At 38.4% G+C, this 16,546-nt stretch overlaps 1 protein-coding gene across 1 annotated transcript in view; it reads left to right on the top strand.

The window, feature by feature from the left end:
• The first annotated feature begins 6,598 nt into the window (after positions 1-6,598).
• The window catches only part of FAM169A (family with sequence similarity 169 member A), a 59,701-nt gene continuing 49,753 nt past the window's right edge, over positions 6,599-16,546 (top strand). The window contains exon 1 of the mRNA XM_074204254.1: positions 6,599-6,651. The gene's annotated coding sequence lies outside the window, so the exon portion shown is untranslated. The remainder of the gene's footprint in view (positions 6,652-16,546) is intronic.

Here is a 16,546-nt window from a genome sequence, read left to right as displayed (position 1 = left end):
CTAGCAAATTCCAATTTCTAAAAGTCAATTAATTCTGATTGGCTATGGTCATTAGGGCACAGTGGATATCTACTTATGAGCCACAGTATTAGAAAAGATTCCCAGCTCCTTTTCTGGAATCAGAGGGACTGACTCCAATTAACCTCAAGTGCTTAATTCGTTTTTGAGAGTCCTTATTAATGGAGAAAAGACTCAAGAAAAAGAAAATTAAAAGGAATTTATTTTTTTTAATTTAAGGTAGGTAATTGGAGATTAGCAAGAGATTTAAGATGGAGCTAGTTTTTATTGATAACTTTTGTAATGAGACAAAGATGTGGAGATATCTGATTAAATGGGTTGAAGATGAGAAATGTGGGAGAGTCCCAGGTCCTTTTGATGAGAAGCAAGATCTGTTTTTTAAATATTAAATTTTTTTAAATACAATAAAACTTTATTTTAAAATGTAAAAACATTCTTAGCATGCAGTCATACAATACTCAAATCAATGAATTTAGCCCAGTTGTAGTTTAGTTGTAGTTTGCCTTAAAGGCTTTTTACAAAGTAAAAATGAGATCCACATCCTGCATGGAGACCCCAAAAGACTCTCAATGCCTATAGAATCCAAAACATCATGCTTTCCTATAGCACATACCCTACAAAAAGTGTGCTCCTCAATTACCCACTGTGGGAGTCTGTTCGAAGATAGTCCAGCATTCCTTCCTTCGATAAAAAGCTTTACATTCCATTTACTTCCATTGTTGTCCTTCTTAGACCATTAAGGGAGATCCCAAAAGGCTCTTTACCTCCACTTCTGCTTTTTAATTGAACATAAGAAGAGTGAAATAAAACCAAATGGAATCACTATAAAGCTTTTCTCTAAAGTGCCTCAAAGTGGAAATTATGATTATTTTACAATTGGAGCTATGGGTGCACAGAGGCAAGGTCATTCAGTCTGGGTCTCAAATATTGATGTCAAATTTTCAGAACTAGTTGATTCATTATACTGTTATTCTCTTTCTTTTAAAAATGATAAATATTAATTTGTGAGATCACAAAATTGCTACTGACTAAAGTTTCTTAGTGGGTAGTGTCTTGAAGAAGCAAATTTTCAGTTTTTAGAGATTTATTCATAAATATAAAAGTTGTATTACAAAATACCAAACTCAGAAAAAGTTGAATTAATAATAAACACTCAACAAATATTGTCAATACTTAACATATTACTTAAGTCACAGAAAAATAGTTAAAGTTAAAATTTTAACCTTTGAAATAAGATCAATATGCACACAAATATGTATAGCAGCTCTTTTTTGTTCAGGCAAAAGTTCTCAAATTAAGGGAATGCGCATTAATTGGGGAATGGCTGAGCAAATTGTGGTACAAATTGTGTTGGAGTACTATTATGCAATTAAAAATGATGAGCAGGAAGATTTCAGAAAAACCTAAGAAGATGTATTTGAACTGAAATAAAAAGAAACAAGAGAACACTGTACACGTTAGCAGCAACATTGTGAGATGATCAACTATGACAGTCTTGCTCTTCTCAGCACTTCAATAATCAAAGACAATTCTAAAGAACTTGTGATGGAGAATACCATCCATATTCAGAGAAGGAATTATGGAGTTTGAATGCAGACCAAAATATACTATTTTCAATTAAAAAAAATTTTTCCCTCTCTTTTTTTTCCTTTTTGTTTGATTCTTCTTTCACAACATGATTAATATGGAAATGTGTTTAACATGGTTGTTCATATTTAACCTATATTAGATTCTCTCTGTCAATGGGAGGGAAGAGGGAAAGGAAGGAGAAAGGAAAATGTCGAACTCAAAATCTAACAAAAAATGATTGCTGAAAACTATCTTTGCATGTATTTGGAAAAATAAATAAATTTACTTAAAAATGTATTTTATTTCAACATTGACTTTATTTATTTATTTTTTAGGTTTTTGCAAGGCAATGGGGTTAAGTGGTTTGCCCAAGGCCACACAATTAGTTAATTATTAAGTATCTGAGGCTAGATTTGAACTCAAGTACTCCTGACTTCAGGGCTGGTGCTCTATCCACTGAACCGCCTAGAAGTCCCTAAACACTGACTTTAAAAAAAAAAAGAAGAAATTATGAGCAGGTGGACTTCAGGAAAACCTAGAAAGTCTTGTGTGAACTGATACTGAGTGAAGTGAGCAGAACCAGGATAATATTGTATATATTAACAATATTGTGAGATGATCAATTATGAGGGACTTAGCTTTCTCAGAAATTTAATAATCAATGACAATTCTAAAAGACTTGTAATGGAAAATGCCATCATGTCCAAGGAAAAAATTGTGAGTCTGACTGAAGAGCAAAGGATATTACGGTCACTTAAATATTCTTTTATGTTTTTTCTTTCTTTTTCATGTTTTTTTCCCTTTATTTCTAATTCTTCTTTCATAACATGACTAATATAGAAATATATTAAATTCAATTGTAAATGTACAACCTATATCAGATTGCTTGCTGTCATGGGGAGGGCGGTTGAAAAATGGAACTCAAAAGCTTATAAAAAGATGAATGTTGAAAGCTATCTTTGCACATAATTAGAAAAAAATAAACAAAATAACATAATAAAAAAAAGAAATATAGTCAGAGTTCTAAATGCTTTTGCGTTCAGGGCAAAGAATGTATTTCCAAACTGAATATATGCCTGTGTCAATAAATTCAAGAGAAAATAGCTAATATAGCAAGATTTAGATCCTTAACAGGAAAGTAAGCTCTAGTTTGGGGTGCCGTATAACAAGTTCTGGGGTATCCAAGGAAGTGATTGGAAACAGGGTTTATATAGAGTATTAAAGCAGGGGGTGTAGCCAACCTGAAGGTAGGAGAGATTGGGCAGAGAGGGAAAGGGACTGCAAGTGCATGGGGATAGAACCTTCTATGGTTTCACTAGGTAAATTGTTTTGTACATACTACATATGAATAATTTTTTAAGTTTTCAACGTTCATCCAATTGCAAGTTTCTGAGTTCCACATTTTTCTATCACTCACTCTTCCCTTTCTCCTTTCCATGGTGCAAATAATCTGGTAAAAGCTGTACATGTACAATTGTGTTTAACATATTTTCATATTAGTCATGTTGTGAAAGAGGAATTAGAACTAAGGGGAGGAAAAAGTTTAGAAAGAATATAAAAGAAAGTTTAAAAAGTGAACATGGTATGCTTTGCTCTGCAAACTCCTCCCTTTTTTATATATCTTTGGGTTATAGATTTAGTGCTGTTGAAATAGCTGGGATAGGGAGATTTAAGAGAGACAACTATAGTTTGGGGTGAAGAAATCACCAGACTCTCTGCCTCAGGAGGGTAAGAAAAGGAAAAGACTTTACCCTCCTGAATTAGAGTCACAGGTTGCTACAAAAAATTCACAGGTTCCTGCAAAAGTTCACAGGTAACTACAAAAAAGCTCACATTATGATTAAAAACTTCAAAGGTTAAATTCTTTAACATGGTAAAAAAAAGGTTGAAATTTTAAAGAAGATAATAAGTTTAAACAAAGAAGCTAAACAAAGTTACAAACTGGGCTGAGGCAAAATAACAAAGATGGTTAAAATTCAGATAAAGGGAACTGGGATCACAGGGGTCCAATAGCATTTAGTTAGAATCACATGGATCCAGCAGCATAGAGAAGAGGGTGGGAGAGTTTGGGGGAATCATGCTCCCCAGAGCAGACTGCCCTCCAAAGGAAAGTAAGCCATCAGGGTATAAGCAGTAAAGAAGGGAATAAGCTATTTTAATAGCTTTACAGGAAGACAATCAAGTGGGGGAATAGGTAGCAGAGAAGAGCAAAGGGGAGGGGATCACACTCCCCCAGAGAGGTTGACTTCACAGGAAAACATGCAACTCAAATGAGGAGTGAGTTGAACTTTTAAACAGGCAGGAAGATGAGACAATTTAGGTGATTGTTGCTTTAGGCATATGATCATGGAATCTTAATGCAGAGAAAGGCATACTCTGTTCACTTTTAAAAATTTATTTTATGTTGTAACATTTTCCCCCCCTCTTAGTTTTAATTTCTCTTTCACATCATGACTAATATGAAAATGTTAAACAGTTAAACACAATAGTACAGGTACAATTTTTATCAGATAACTGGTATCAGAGAGCAGAGGTAGATCAAAGACTTAATCCTTTCAGGTTTAGGCAGGAATCCATTGTTTTGTTAATAAAGGGTTGTCTTTATGCCTGGGGGAAGTGATTTATGGAGTCCTGGTCAGGGTACTTTAGTAAAAGTTCATTGAGTCATCTCATAGCTTGGACAATGGGATAGGATGTGTGACAGTGTTACTATAAGGTATATGGTCAATGCAGAGAGAACAGATTAATAACTATAAAACATACTTCACTGTCCAATATTTCCCCTATTTCACTATTAGTGGTATTGCTGGTTCAATGGATATGCACAGCTTTATTTTGAGCATAGTTCTAAATTTCTCTACAGAAACATTGGATCAATTCACAACTCCACCAACAATGCATTAACGTTCCAGTTTTCCCACATTCTTTCTAACATCCAACATTGATCATTTTACTTTTTTGTCATTTTAACGAATCTGATAGTTGTGAAGAGGTAATTTGCATTTTTTAAATCAGTAATGATTTGGAGCATTATTCATGACTATAGATATTTTTAATTTCTTTATCTGAAAACTGCCTGTTCATATCCTTTGACCATTTATCAATTGGAGAATGTCTTATCTTCTTATATTCATAAGATGAATGACTATAGATGAATAAATTAAAAAATAAAACTTAAGTATGACATTGTACACATGTTGATTTTTCAATAAAGCCTATTACTTGAAGAATCATAGGTACTATATCATCATCAATACTATTATCTAAAGAGCATTTTTAAAATTTCCTTTAATCAATAGTGAATTTTAATGTATTCAAGCAGTGTTTGGGTGAGGTCACATTTAATCAAATTAATTTAGTAAATAAAAAGCATGCTTAAAGAGAAGTCCATTAATTATAAAGAGCCCCTCAGGCTATATTTTTGTCTTCCTTAGCCTCTTCCTTATTTTCTCTCCCTTTCCTAGGTTGGGAGACCACTCATTTTTTTTTCACTCACTTTTTTGATAGGAAAAGTTGGAGGTCAAGGTTCAGTCAAGCCTTCTGAGGGTCAAGATTAATTAAGGAAGAATTTAGGCCTCCATCTTGGGTAGTCTAGCCCTCCAGCTAAACCCTCTCCTCCCCTTATTTGAAGGCCTCCTTCATTCTTGAAATAGCAATAAATGTTCTTGGTTAACCTAATTTTGTTTGCTCTTCATTAAGACCAAAACCTCTGATAACTTTTAACCTTAATTAGTTAACACAAATTTATTTCCAACAGTACAAAAAACAAAGAGGATCTCTCCTCATTTGAGGAGTTCCTTCTTTTACACTCCTTTTCAAAAGTAAATTTTAGAAGACAATGGCCTGTTGACCTAGAAAGAGTTGAAGGGCCTCTTCTAAGGAAAGATCACCTGAATTTGAAAGACTGTTGAGTAAAGGGGTGAGGAGATTTCTTTGACATGAGTGATGGGTTTTTTTAGCCTTCGAAAACACAAATGTAGCCCCAAATTTCTCATCTTCTTTGCATCCAAGATGAAAGTTGAATTTGCTTATCTCCTTTTGTTTAAAGTTGTGTCTTTCCTTCCTAAAGTGTCATCCGTAATCTCACTGATATAGCGTAGAACTCTCCCTTTCTGGAGACTGAGGCTGGGGATAGTGCAGTGGGCAAAGGCTAAGCAGAATTCCTGAGTCGGTCAGCTCCTAGCAGTTAGGATCTGGGAGACCTGGGAAGCATCAGAAGCAGGAAGGGTTGGACATCCTAGATCCTTTGACCTTAAAATGCAAATTATGCATTCTATTCCATGCAATGTGTTCGTATTAGGGATGAACACCCTAGTTATGTAGACATTCAAACGAAGAAAACGAAGACTGCGCAAGTCAGACCTAACATCCAAAGCAATACATTCGTATCTATTTTTGCGCCTCGGTCATTTTTCCTCCTCCGGGCTGCAAACTCAGCGCTGGGAGTGGGGAGGGGGTGGGGAATGGGTGTTGCAGCTCCTGATGTAGCCAGCCATTCCGAGAGGTGAGGGCACTGGAGTGATGAACCCACTGGTGGGCTCATGCGCGGGGGCTGGGAGTGTGCCTGCGCCTGCCCGCCCCTCGTGACCGCGGCCGTGACCGCGGTGGGGGGATTAGGAGATTAAGGCGATGAGAGGCGGGGGTGGGAGTGGGAGTGGGAGGGTGGGGGGAGATGCGACTTTAAAGGCTGGGGGCGTTGCAGAGTGTGCGTCAGCGGCTGGCGCAGGGGGCGATCGGTGGGCAAGGGCTGCCTGACAGACAGGCGAGTGACAGACAGACGGTCAGCCGCCTGCCTGAGTGACAGACAGACAGACAGACCGACCGACCGTGTTGCTGGGGGCGGGCGCGGTAGTGGGCGCAGCCCGGGGAGTAGCACCAGGGCACCCGCGCAGCCGGGGCCGCCTCCCCGCGAAGGAGGAGGGAGGAGGAGGGGGCGGCCGGGGACGCGCCCGCCCGCAGCCCCCCGCCCCGCCGCAGCGCAGCCGCCTCCAGCCTCATTCATTCCCGGAGGCTCCGCCTCCCCCGGCTCCTCTCCCGTGCCTCCGGAGGGCGCGCCCGGCCGAGGTGAGTGGGACTCGGGGTGGCTTCTTTCCCTGGGCCCGCACCCTCCTCCCCACTTCCCTCCGGCCTTGGCCCTCGCCTCGGCCCGCGGGTGTCCGTGAAGGCTCCCCATGCCCGGCCGGCCGGCAGCGGAGGCCGCGCTCGGGGAGACAGCCCCGGCGTGGGAGGTGAGGGGCAGCGCAGCGGCCGGCCCCAGGTGCGCCCAGCTTCGTGGAGGCGCCACCATTTTGTGTGAGGGAATGTTCCTCCCCATCCCACTCCTGCAGCCTCTAGCCGTGGGTCTCCACAGCTCGCCACCCCTCTCCCCCTACCCCCACCCTCCCCAAGCCCACCTAGGCTTGCCTAAGGGTCCACTGGGGACTTAGGACTGACCATGTGGTCCCTTGGGGTGTTACCTCATCAGTCACCTTTAAATACTCTTCACTGGTCACCCCGAGGTTCTTTGGCGTTCGGGAACTTGTTTTTAAATATATATTGACTAGTGGCTCGATATAATTGGCTTCCTTTCTAATCCTATGCATTTTATTTTATGTACATAAAACCAAAATCCTTCTGAGAAGGGATCCATTACTACACCATACTTCGAAAAGGGACCAAGAACCCTGAATTAGTGGAAGGGAACTTGGAATCCAAAGCATTGATCCCCCCCCCCCCAAGTTGTGACTCCTTAACTAGACGTGTGTATATGTGTGTGTGTGTGTGCCCCCGTGTGCCCGTGCCCCCAAGCCGCTAGTACCAGGAGCGGCACTTTGTGAAGGCTTAAGTGTTGTTGACCTGCTGACAGGCCGCCTCTTTACTGTCCTATGGTTCTTCCTGGCCCCCAGGAAAGCAACATATGGATCCTGAGGCTCTAGCCTAGTTGGCCTTATGGGTGAGCTTATGGGTTGGGGTCATAGTTCTTTCTATTTCTGCCAGTGGGGGGAAAAAAAGATTGAGTCGTCGTTCCTCTGAGGACGTCTTTTCTTCTCCTTTCTGATCCCTACTCTCCCCACCCTCCCCCTGACTTCAGTCTTTCATAATAAGTGAATGTCTATTTAGGTCGGTGGGTTTGGATTTGACTTCCTGAAAGTCAAGGAGAGATTAGATTGGTCCCCCACACTTAGGACCAATGCAAGAAAAAAGTTTTGTCTCAGTACATTAACACAGCGAGTGCCATTTACTTAGTTCCAGAAGATTTTGCAGTTTATGTTTAGATGTAGTATTGTTTATTTATTTGCTCATTCCTAATTTGGACTACTACACAGATGACAAATTGTTTATTTGGCCGTCATCTGTATTATATCTGGTAATTTACAATTGGAATTGTGTGCAGAATTTAAATTCTAAAATGTTGATCAGTGACTGTTGCGTAATGCCCTCCATCTTGTGAGGGTAGTTTTATGAAAGTTTCACCAAAATAAGTCTGTTCCAGACACTGTTATTTTTCTATTATTCTACATTATAAAGATTTACAGCTGATCCTTGTAAGTGATATGATATCTTCGATTTTTTTCCTGGAGTATTTGCATGGGGAGAATTTGATAAGGCAGAACCCACTGAGATGTTTTTTGCTTGGTTTTAGTGGTTGGTGGAAATGAGAAGAGCTGGGGAAAATTTCCATTGTGATGACTTCTAAATGCAAAGTTACTATGGTCTACAATTTTCTGATAAAAATTTGTAGCTTTATTATTAGAAGCTGCCATCTTATTAGCAACTCAGGAAATAGTAAATAAACTATGAGTAGCTACATTGACTTTTCCACAGGGATAGTTCTAATAGTTCATGGATAGTGGGGTTTTTATATTGTTCAGGTTCTTAAATATGGTATCCTTTCCCAAATAAAAGCCAAATAATATAAATTTGAGGTAGGAATATAGGAAATCATGCTCAGTATATGTAAAAATAACTGATTACTTTTCTCCCTAAATCTGTCCCTCTTCCAAATTTTATTATTTCCTCCTGGGATCATCATCATTATCCCAGATCATAACCACAGTTAGTCTTCCTTGACTTCATCTTCTTCTTTCTTGTTGATTAGCATTAGCTCTTAAACATCTATCCAAATCTATACTAAATCAGTCCATCCTCTCCCTAGCATGGATTGTTGGAATAGAGCCCTCATTTCTCATCTCTTTCCTTTTTCCCATTTTTCTTACATGAAGATGTTAAATAATTTTTCTAGATTAAAAAAAACTTTCTGTGGCTCCCTATCTAGAATCTTTAACCTAGGCTTAAGCCTACAACAATCCTATTTCAGTTTATCTTTCAGTCCACATTGCTCATTAGTCTCATAATATCTAGTATATTAAAGACTTACTTTGTCCATTTCTTCCCTCAATGCATTTTTCTCTTGCCTCTTTCGACTTCTTCCCTCCCGCCTCCTCTGTTTCTTAGAATTCTTATTTTCCTTTCCTTTTTTTTTTTTTTTTGTTGCCCTCTGTTACTGCCTCCTCGAGTTCTTAACTACTCCTACAGTCTTTTACCTAGTCTAAAATAGTTGGGGTGGGGGGGAGAAGAAGATCCTCAGTTTACACTCACTTTGAACCACTCTGGCTCAAACAATGACCTAAGGAGACTTGGAGAGCAGACCTGTTGTTGGCTAATCCAGGAGAGTTTGAGTGATTTGGGTTTTATTCTTTGCAGAAACCCTGAGGGTCATCCCCTCCCAGTTCTTTTTTTTTTTTTTACTAGATTAAAGAAGACATTCTTTTCCTCATTTCTTAACCCTGCCTTAAAACTGAAGGAGCATTGCCTCAGCTAAACTGAGACCTGTTAAAGACCTTAGCTTAAAAAAAAAAAGACCTTAGCTTCTAGGACTATCTCCAGTCCCGAATCTACTCTTGCCACTGTACTCCAAAGGTTCTGAAGGAGAAAATGAGGTTGGTAACTTTGCAGTCCTCCCTCACCTAAATCCAGTTCACTCACATGCTATGGTATCACCTCCCTGATGTCACATTTGCCCCCTTCAAATATCAAAGGGCACACAACAACAAGTCCTAGAGCAGTTGTTAATATTTTCCTCAAATTACCTTGTAGTTTCCTTATGACATATACCTCCATAGAACATAAAGTTCTGGAGGGCAAAAAAAATCTGACCTTAGGTGTTTTAGAAATATTTGTTGTTTGTTGAAATGAATCTGAACAGTTATAAATTCTATTTGCTGGACATTATGCTAGAAATAAAAACAAAAAAATGAAACAGCCCCTGTCATTTCTTAAAGAAATTAAATTTTTCTGGGAGAAAATACAGCTTGCATATAGATGTGATGAGGTAATTGGGGGGTGTCACTAGTATCTAGTAGATCAGGAATGGCTTCCTGTGAGAGAAGAAACTTGAAATGAGCCTTGAAGGAGCTAAGGACAGCCTGTGCAGAGGCAGGGACAGTTTGGCTAGATCCACTGAATGAGTGTGGGAGTAATGTGGATTCAGTCTAGAAAGATAAATTGGTGCCAGATTATATATAAGGGACTTCAAATGCTAGATGCAAGACTTTGCATTTTTTTCATAAAAGGTTGATAAGAAGATATTGGAACTCCTTGAGTAAGTATAGGTAACATGGTCTGTGCTTTAAGAATATCAATTTACCCTCTGTGTGGAGAATTGATTATAGAGAGAAGAAACTGAAAGCAGTTACAAGGCTACTAAAATAGCTATAATCCAGAGAAGAGGTGACCAGAGGTTCTTAAATAAGATAGTATTGAGAAAAGAATGAATTCTAGAGGTAGCTAGAATAATATTTGACACCTGATTGGATTTGGGGAGCAAAAGAGAGAATTGAAGATGCCTTTAAATCCTCCTTTGGTCGAGAACCTGGAAGGATGTGGGTATTCTTTTTTTAAATTTTTTTTTTTGTCATTCAAAAAAGATTTTATTTATTTTGAGTTTTACAATTTTCCCTCTAATCTTGCTTCCCTCCCCCCACCCCCAGAGAATGCAGTCTGTTAGTCTTTTACATTGTTTCCATGGTATATACTGATCTAAGTTGAATGTGAAAGAGAAATCATATCTTTAAGGAAGAAAAATAAAGTATAAGAGATAGCAAAATTACATAAAAAGATAACATAACATAACATAAAAAAGATAACTAGTTTTTTTCTAAGTTAAAAGTACTAGTCTTTTGTCTTTGTTTAAACACAATTCTTTCTCTGGATACAGATGGTATTCTCCCTTGCAGACAGCCCAGAATTATCCCTGATTGTTGCATTGATGGAATGAGCAAGTCCATCAAGGTTGATCATCACTCCCATGTTGCTGTTAGGGTGTACAATAGTTTTCTGGTTCTGCTCATCTCTCTTAGCATCCGTTCAGTTCATGCAAATCCTTCTAGGCTTCCCTGAATTCCCCTCCCTCCTGGTTTCTAATAGAACATTAGTGTTCCATGACATACATATACCACAGTTTGTTAAGCCATTCCCCAATTGAAGGACATTTACTTAATTTCCAATTCTTTGCGACCACAAATAGTGCTGCTATGAATATTTTGGTACAAGTGATGTTTTTACCCTTTTTCATCTCTTCAGGGTATAGACCCAGTAGTGGTATTGCTGGATCAAAGGGTATGCACATTTTTGCTGCCCTTTGGGCCAATTCTAAACTGCTATCTAGAAAGGCTGGATGAGTTCATAGCTCCACCAGCAAGGTATTCTTGAAAGAAATAGGGAAATGAGAAAGAAAGTTAGGTTTAAGGGAAGATAACTTTTTTGGGGGGGGGGCAGATATTGAAAAATCTATTTCTAGACTTTCAGAAGTCAATTGATGAATTGGGACTAGAGTTTTAGGGAGATGAAAGATATAGATTTAAGAATCATTTTCATAGAGATAGACCACTGTACTTGGAATCAAGAAGACTTGAATTCTAGTCTAGCCTCTGAGAGATATAACTCATGCATACTAACCACGAGATTTTGGGCAAGTCACAACCTCTTGTGCTTCAATTTCCTCAACTATAAAATGGGGATAAGTGCACCTATCTCTCAGGGTTCTTGTGAGGATGAATGAGATATTTGTAAAGTGCTTGACACCAAGTAGGCTCAATAATCAAGAGAAAGTAGTATCACAAAAAGTACAAGGAATATCCAGGAGGAACGAAGGAATATCCAGGAGGAATGAACAATCTGAAGCTTTACACAAGAGCAGAGATCTCAAGAAGGGTGATTACTGGGAAAAGATCATTGCTTTAGAGTAGAACATTGGCATTCAAAGTGAGGAGTCAAGAAGTGTGGATTTGAGAGGAAGTGGAACTCATGAGTGAACGCGGGTTTTTTTTTCCCCTAGTGAAGGTATAGCTGTGGAAGAGAAATAGGAACAGAGATAGGCAGAATACAGTGAGAGAATGTCAATGTCAAGTAAGAGTTTTGTTGTTATTGTTTTTTTTACTAGGGAGGAGATCTGGACATGCTTGTAGATAGCAGAGAAAGTTAGTAGATTATGATTAGTGAGAGGGGATGATCATAAACTCCCAGAGGAGGCAGAAAGGAATGGCACAGGTAGACACATTGGCCTTGGCAAAGAGAAGGACCACTTTGTCAAAAGTTGGAACAAAGGAGCAGGAATTGTGGATGATATTGAAGTGGTTTAAAATGTAGAATTGGGAAGAAGAGGGATCACATTATGGATGACCTTAATTTTCTCTCTATATATAAGAGAAGAAGGAGGAAGAAGGGAGATAGTGATGTGTAGATAGGTGGCTGGAGGAGAGCAGATTTTCAACCTTTGTAAAAAGTGCAATAAGGAATCATTCGGGGAAGAGTTAAGAGAACTGCTTTATAGCAGTGAGAGCTCCATTGAAAAAAAGATGATGTAAACTAGCACAGTTGTATAATTTCCCACAGAGGTGGTTGGCTGCTCATATGTAAGAGAAGGGATATTACCTGGTAGAAATAGTTTAGGATTGGAATGGGGAAAAGGATGAATAGTGATGAATAGGAGAGGGGGATAAGAGATCCAAGAGTAGAAGACAGCATAAAGTTGAGTTGATTATCTGTAACCTTAAGATTTCTTGAAATCAACCCATCATATTCATATCCCATGGAGTAAATCCACATCTGTATGCTCTGTATTTTGGTTGGTTGGTTGTTGTTGTCGTCCCTCATTCTTAGAGGACCCTTATTTCAAGGTTAAGGTACAGTGTATCCAGCTGTGGGATCAGATCAATACAACCTGGGAAGCCTCTTCCACAGATCAGGCACAAGTAGCCTAGGTGGAATATTGGAGTGTTGATATCTCTAGATGTACACATTTTACATTTCTTTTGAGCTATTGCAATTCTACTTTGCTCATGGAGCACAGGAATCTTCTTCAATGCATACATACTATGTTGGGCAGTCTTTAGCTGGTGTCTCCCATGTCTCACCATCATTCCAGAATACTTCAGAAACACCTTGACAGTATCCTTGTATCAATCTTCTGATCTTGTGAGCACTTTGTTACTGTGAGTTCTCTGTAAAATAGTCTTTTAGGCAAATGTAGATTTAGCATTCTTTCAACATGACCAGCCTGCAGTAGAGTTTGAATGCTTGGCACTTAGCTCAAGAAAGGATCTTCTGAATCTTCCTAAGATAATTCAAATGGAAGCAATCCACTTTCCTGGTATGGTGCTGGTATACTGGCATATCTAGGTTTCATAGGTATAAAAACAATGAAGTCAGCACAACAGTTCTGTAGACTTTTAATTTGGTAGAGAATCTCTTACCTTTCCTCTCCCACACTTTTCTTTATGTATATGCTTTCTAAGTGCCCTGATAATGATAAAGTTCTTAGAGTTAGCTACATTTTCTTCACCTATAGGAATATAATTAACAAAATTTTTTTTTAGTTTTTCAACATTCATCCATTTGCTGCTTAAGTTACATATTTTTCTACCACCCTCCCTTCCCTTCTCCCTCCTCCTCCCTCTCTTCCTTCCCCTTGGTGGCGAATAGTCTGGTAAAAGTTGTACATGTATTTCACATATTTATATATTAGTCATTTTGTGTAAGAGGAATTAAGACTAAGGAGAAAGGAAGAAAATCATGAGATAGGAAGGAGAAGTGAACACAGTATACATTCAGATTCCATGGTTTTTTTTCCCCCTTTACATATGGATGGCATTGTCTGTAACAGGTCTTTCAGGGTTCTTCTTGATCTCTGAACTTCTGAGAGGAGCTATATACAGTGAATATAAACAGTTTAAACCATATTGAATCCATTATAATTTCTTTTCCTTGGTTACTTTTTTGTGCCTCTCTTGAGTCTTCAATGTGGAAGTCTTATTTTTTATTTAGCTTTGATTTTTTTCCTCTTTATTAAATATCAAATTTTTCTCTCAAAGGACTGTTTCAGTTTTTCTGGGTAGGTGATTCTTGGTTCTAATCTTAGCTCTTTTGCCCTCTGGAATATCATATTTCAAACCCTTCTGCTGATTAATATGGCAGCTGCAAAATCTTATGTGATCCTGACTGTGACTCCATAATTGAATTGTTTCTTTCTGGCTCCTTGCAAAATCTTTTCCTTGATCTGGGAGATCTGGAATTTGGCTGTAAAGTACCTGAGAGTAATAGGTGAGGCACGAGATAGGACAGAAGGATGACAGGCTATTGTCAAAGTATTTTTAGCATTCTGAATTTTGGAGTTGTAATATTTGGTTGATACTATTAAAAGTATATGACCATCTGACCTTGTGGTTGAGACAGAATGAAGGTGGCAGTCATTGCAATTGAGAAAGTTATTCAACTGGGAAACCACATAATGGGGAGGCATGTGTATCCTTGGGTATTAAGGCAGGAGGTATATTGAGGAAGAAAGACCAAGCCTGATAGTGACATGAAGGAGAATGATCTGAAGGCTATTATTTTAGATAGGGTGATATATATATGTGTGTGTGTGTGTGTGTGTGTGTTTGTATAATGAGGTTGATATATCTAAATAGTGTGGATCTTGGAAGAGGAAAGATTTCCAAATGAAGCAGCAGAGGGAGGGTAGATATGGCAGTAAGAAACCAGAAATTAGTAGGATGCCTACTTTATCTTTACAACAACCCAGGGAGATAACTGTATTATCCCCATTTTACAGATTAGGAAACAGAAGTAGATAATGGTTAAGGTCACACAGCAATCCAGAGTTATTACATGTCTAAGGTTTGTTTTGGACTCAGGACTTCCAGGCTCCAAGTCTGGAGTCCTAGCTTCTCCATTTTGGGGGAATAAGAACCTCATGAATTTTTTCTTTCTATCTCTAATTCTTAACCTAGAGTGAAAAAGCAATGTTTTTTATATTTGTAAAGAGGATTTATTTTATTTTTTAATTTTTGAGGTTTTTTGTTTTGATTGTTTTTACATTTGCATTTCAGTCCGTGCTAGAGAGGCATCCCATATAACTGTGAATATATAAAGAAGAGGAAGAACAGAAAAAACAAAACTACTAGCAAATACCTGACTTTAAACCATAAGAACTTTGATAGTGAGCATTGACGAAATGCTTTAAGGTTTATACAGCATTGGCCATGGTACCTCATATGATTCTTAAACAGAAACAAGGGCAGCCTTAGAATTGCCCTGTCCTCCCAGGTATTCCCTGGATAAAGACTGGCCCCGGGTAAGACCTGCATCTGTAAGCTTTTTGTTCTCACTAAATTCCCTGCTTTGTCAGCCATGCTATTTCATCTTATGCCATGTGATAGAATGGCTAACATAATTAAACCTGTGCTGCTGCATTGTCTGTTGAATCTGGAAATGTTTTTTCTTCAACTGTTTCAGAGACTGAGCATCATTTGTAAATGGCTGGAAAAAGAATAGTAACTCATGTGTCTATCCCTGATAGAATTTTAAAAGATAGGTGAATTTAGTGCTAGAAGAAGGGTCTTGGAGATCATCTGGTCGGTTAACACACCATTTATTATGCTATATCTGTTTTTACAATGCAAAGAAAGGCATGCAATTGATGAGTTTTAGTATCTAGTCTTAGATGTGATTTTATTTTGTGTAATATTCTAATTCCTGCCTGTCTTAATATGGGAAGAAATAGTATGGCTAATAGCAACCCACAAGGCCAGCTCTGGAATATAATCTGAGATGACACTCATTATTTTACTATGTTAGCTCTAGACTGGTTTGGTTTGCTGATTGATTGAATTCTTGGATGATGATTTTGGGGGATAATTTTGGAAAGTTTTGGAAAGATTTGAGAAAAGTCCTGAATTCTGATCTTTTAAGGAAGTTTGGAAAGTATATTCTTTTAAGTCTTTTTTTCAAATTACATGTAAAGATAGTTTTCAACATTAATTTCTGAAAATTTTGAGCTCCAAATTTTTCTTCCTCTCTCTCTCTCTCTCTTCTCTTCCCTCCACTCTCCTCAAGACAACTTCAATCTGATATAGGTCATGCACAATTATGTTAATAAACATATTTCAATATTAGAACTCTGTTAAATCTTAAACTGTTGCCTTCTAAGTATGGGAAGTAGTCCTTATCTCAATTATGAACTGGCTGATCCTATGGGTATATTGTTAGGGGAGTCTGAAAATCTGGAATTAAGTTCTTGCCCCAGGGACTCACTAGATAGGCGAGTTATATACTTCTGGGCAAATCACTTAATTTCTTGCTGCCTTAATGTCCTCATCTATAAAATGGAGTAATAATATTAACTTTCCTTATAGGATCAAATAAAGTGCTTTGCAAACCTGAAAAGTTCTGTATCAATATTGGGTGTTTTTTTTTCTTTTGTTTGGGTTTTTTTTTTCTGTTTTAGTTTAGGGAGAGTGCAGCTAGGTGGCTCAGTGGATAGAGCACCAGCCCTGGATTCAGGAGGATCTGAGTTCAAATATGACTTCAGACTCTTAATAATTACTTAACTGCATGACCTTGGGCAAGTCACTTAACCCTATTGCCTTAAATAAATAAAATTTAAAAATGTATTCCATCTCAAACAGGAGCCATAGACTGT

This window comes from Macrotis lagotis, chromosome X (assembly GCF_037893015.1).
Source record: "Macrotis lagotis isolate mMagLag1 chromosome X, bilby.v1.9.chrom.fasta, whole genome shotgun sequence".
Taxonomy (NCBI): domain Eukaryota; kingdom Metazoa; phylum Chordata; class Mammalia; order Peramelemorphia; family Peramelidae; genus Macrotis; species Macrotis lagotis.
Note: the sequence above shows the minus strand (reverse complement) of the source record. Positions and strands in the feature narration are given on the sequence as shown.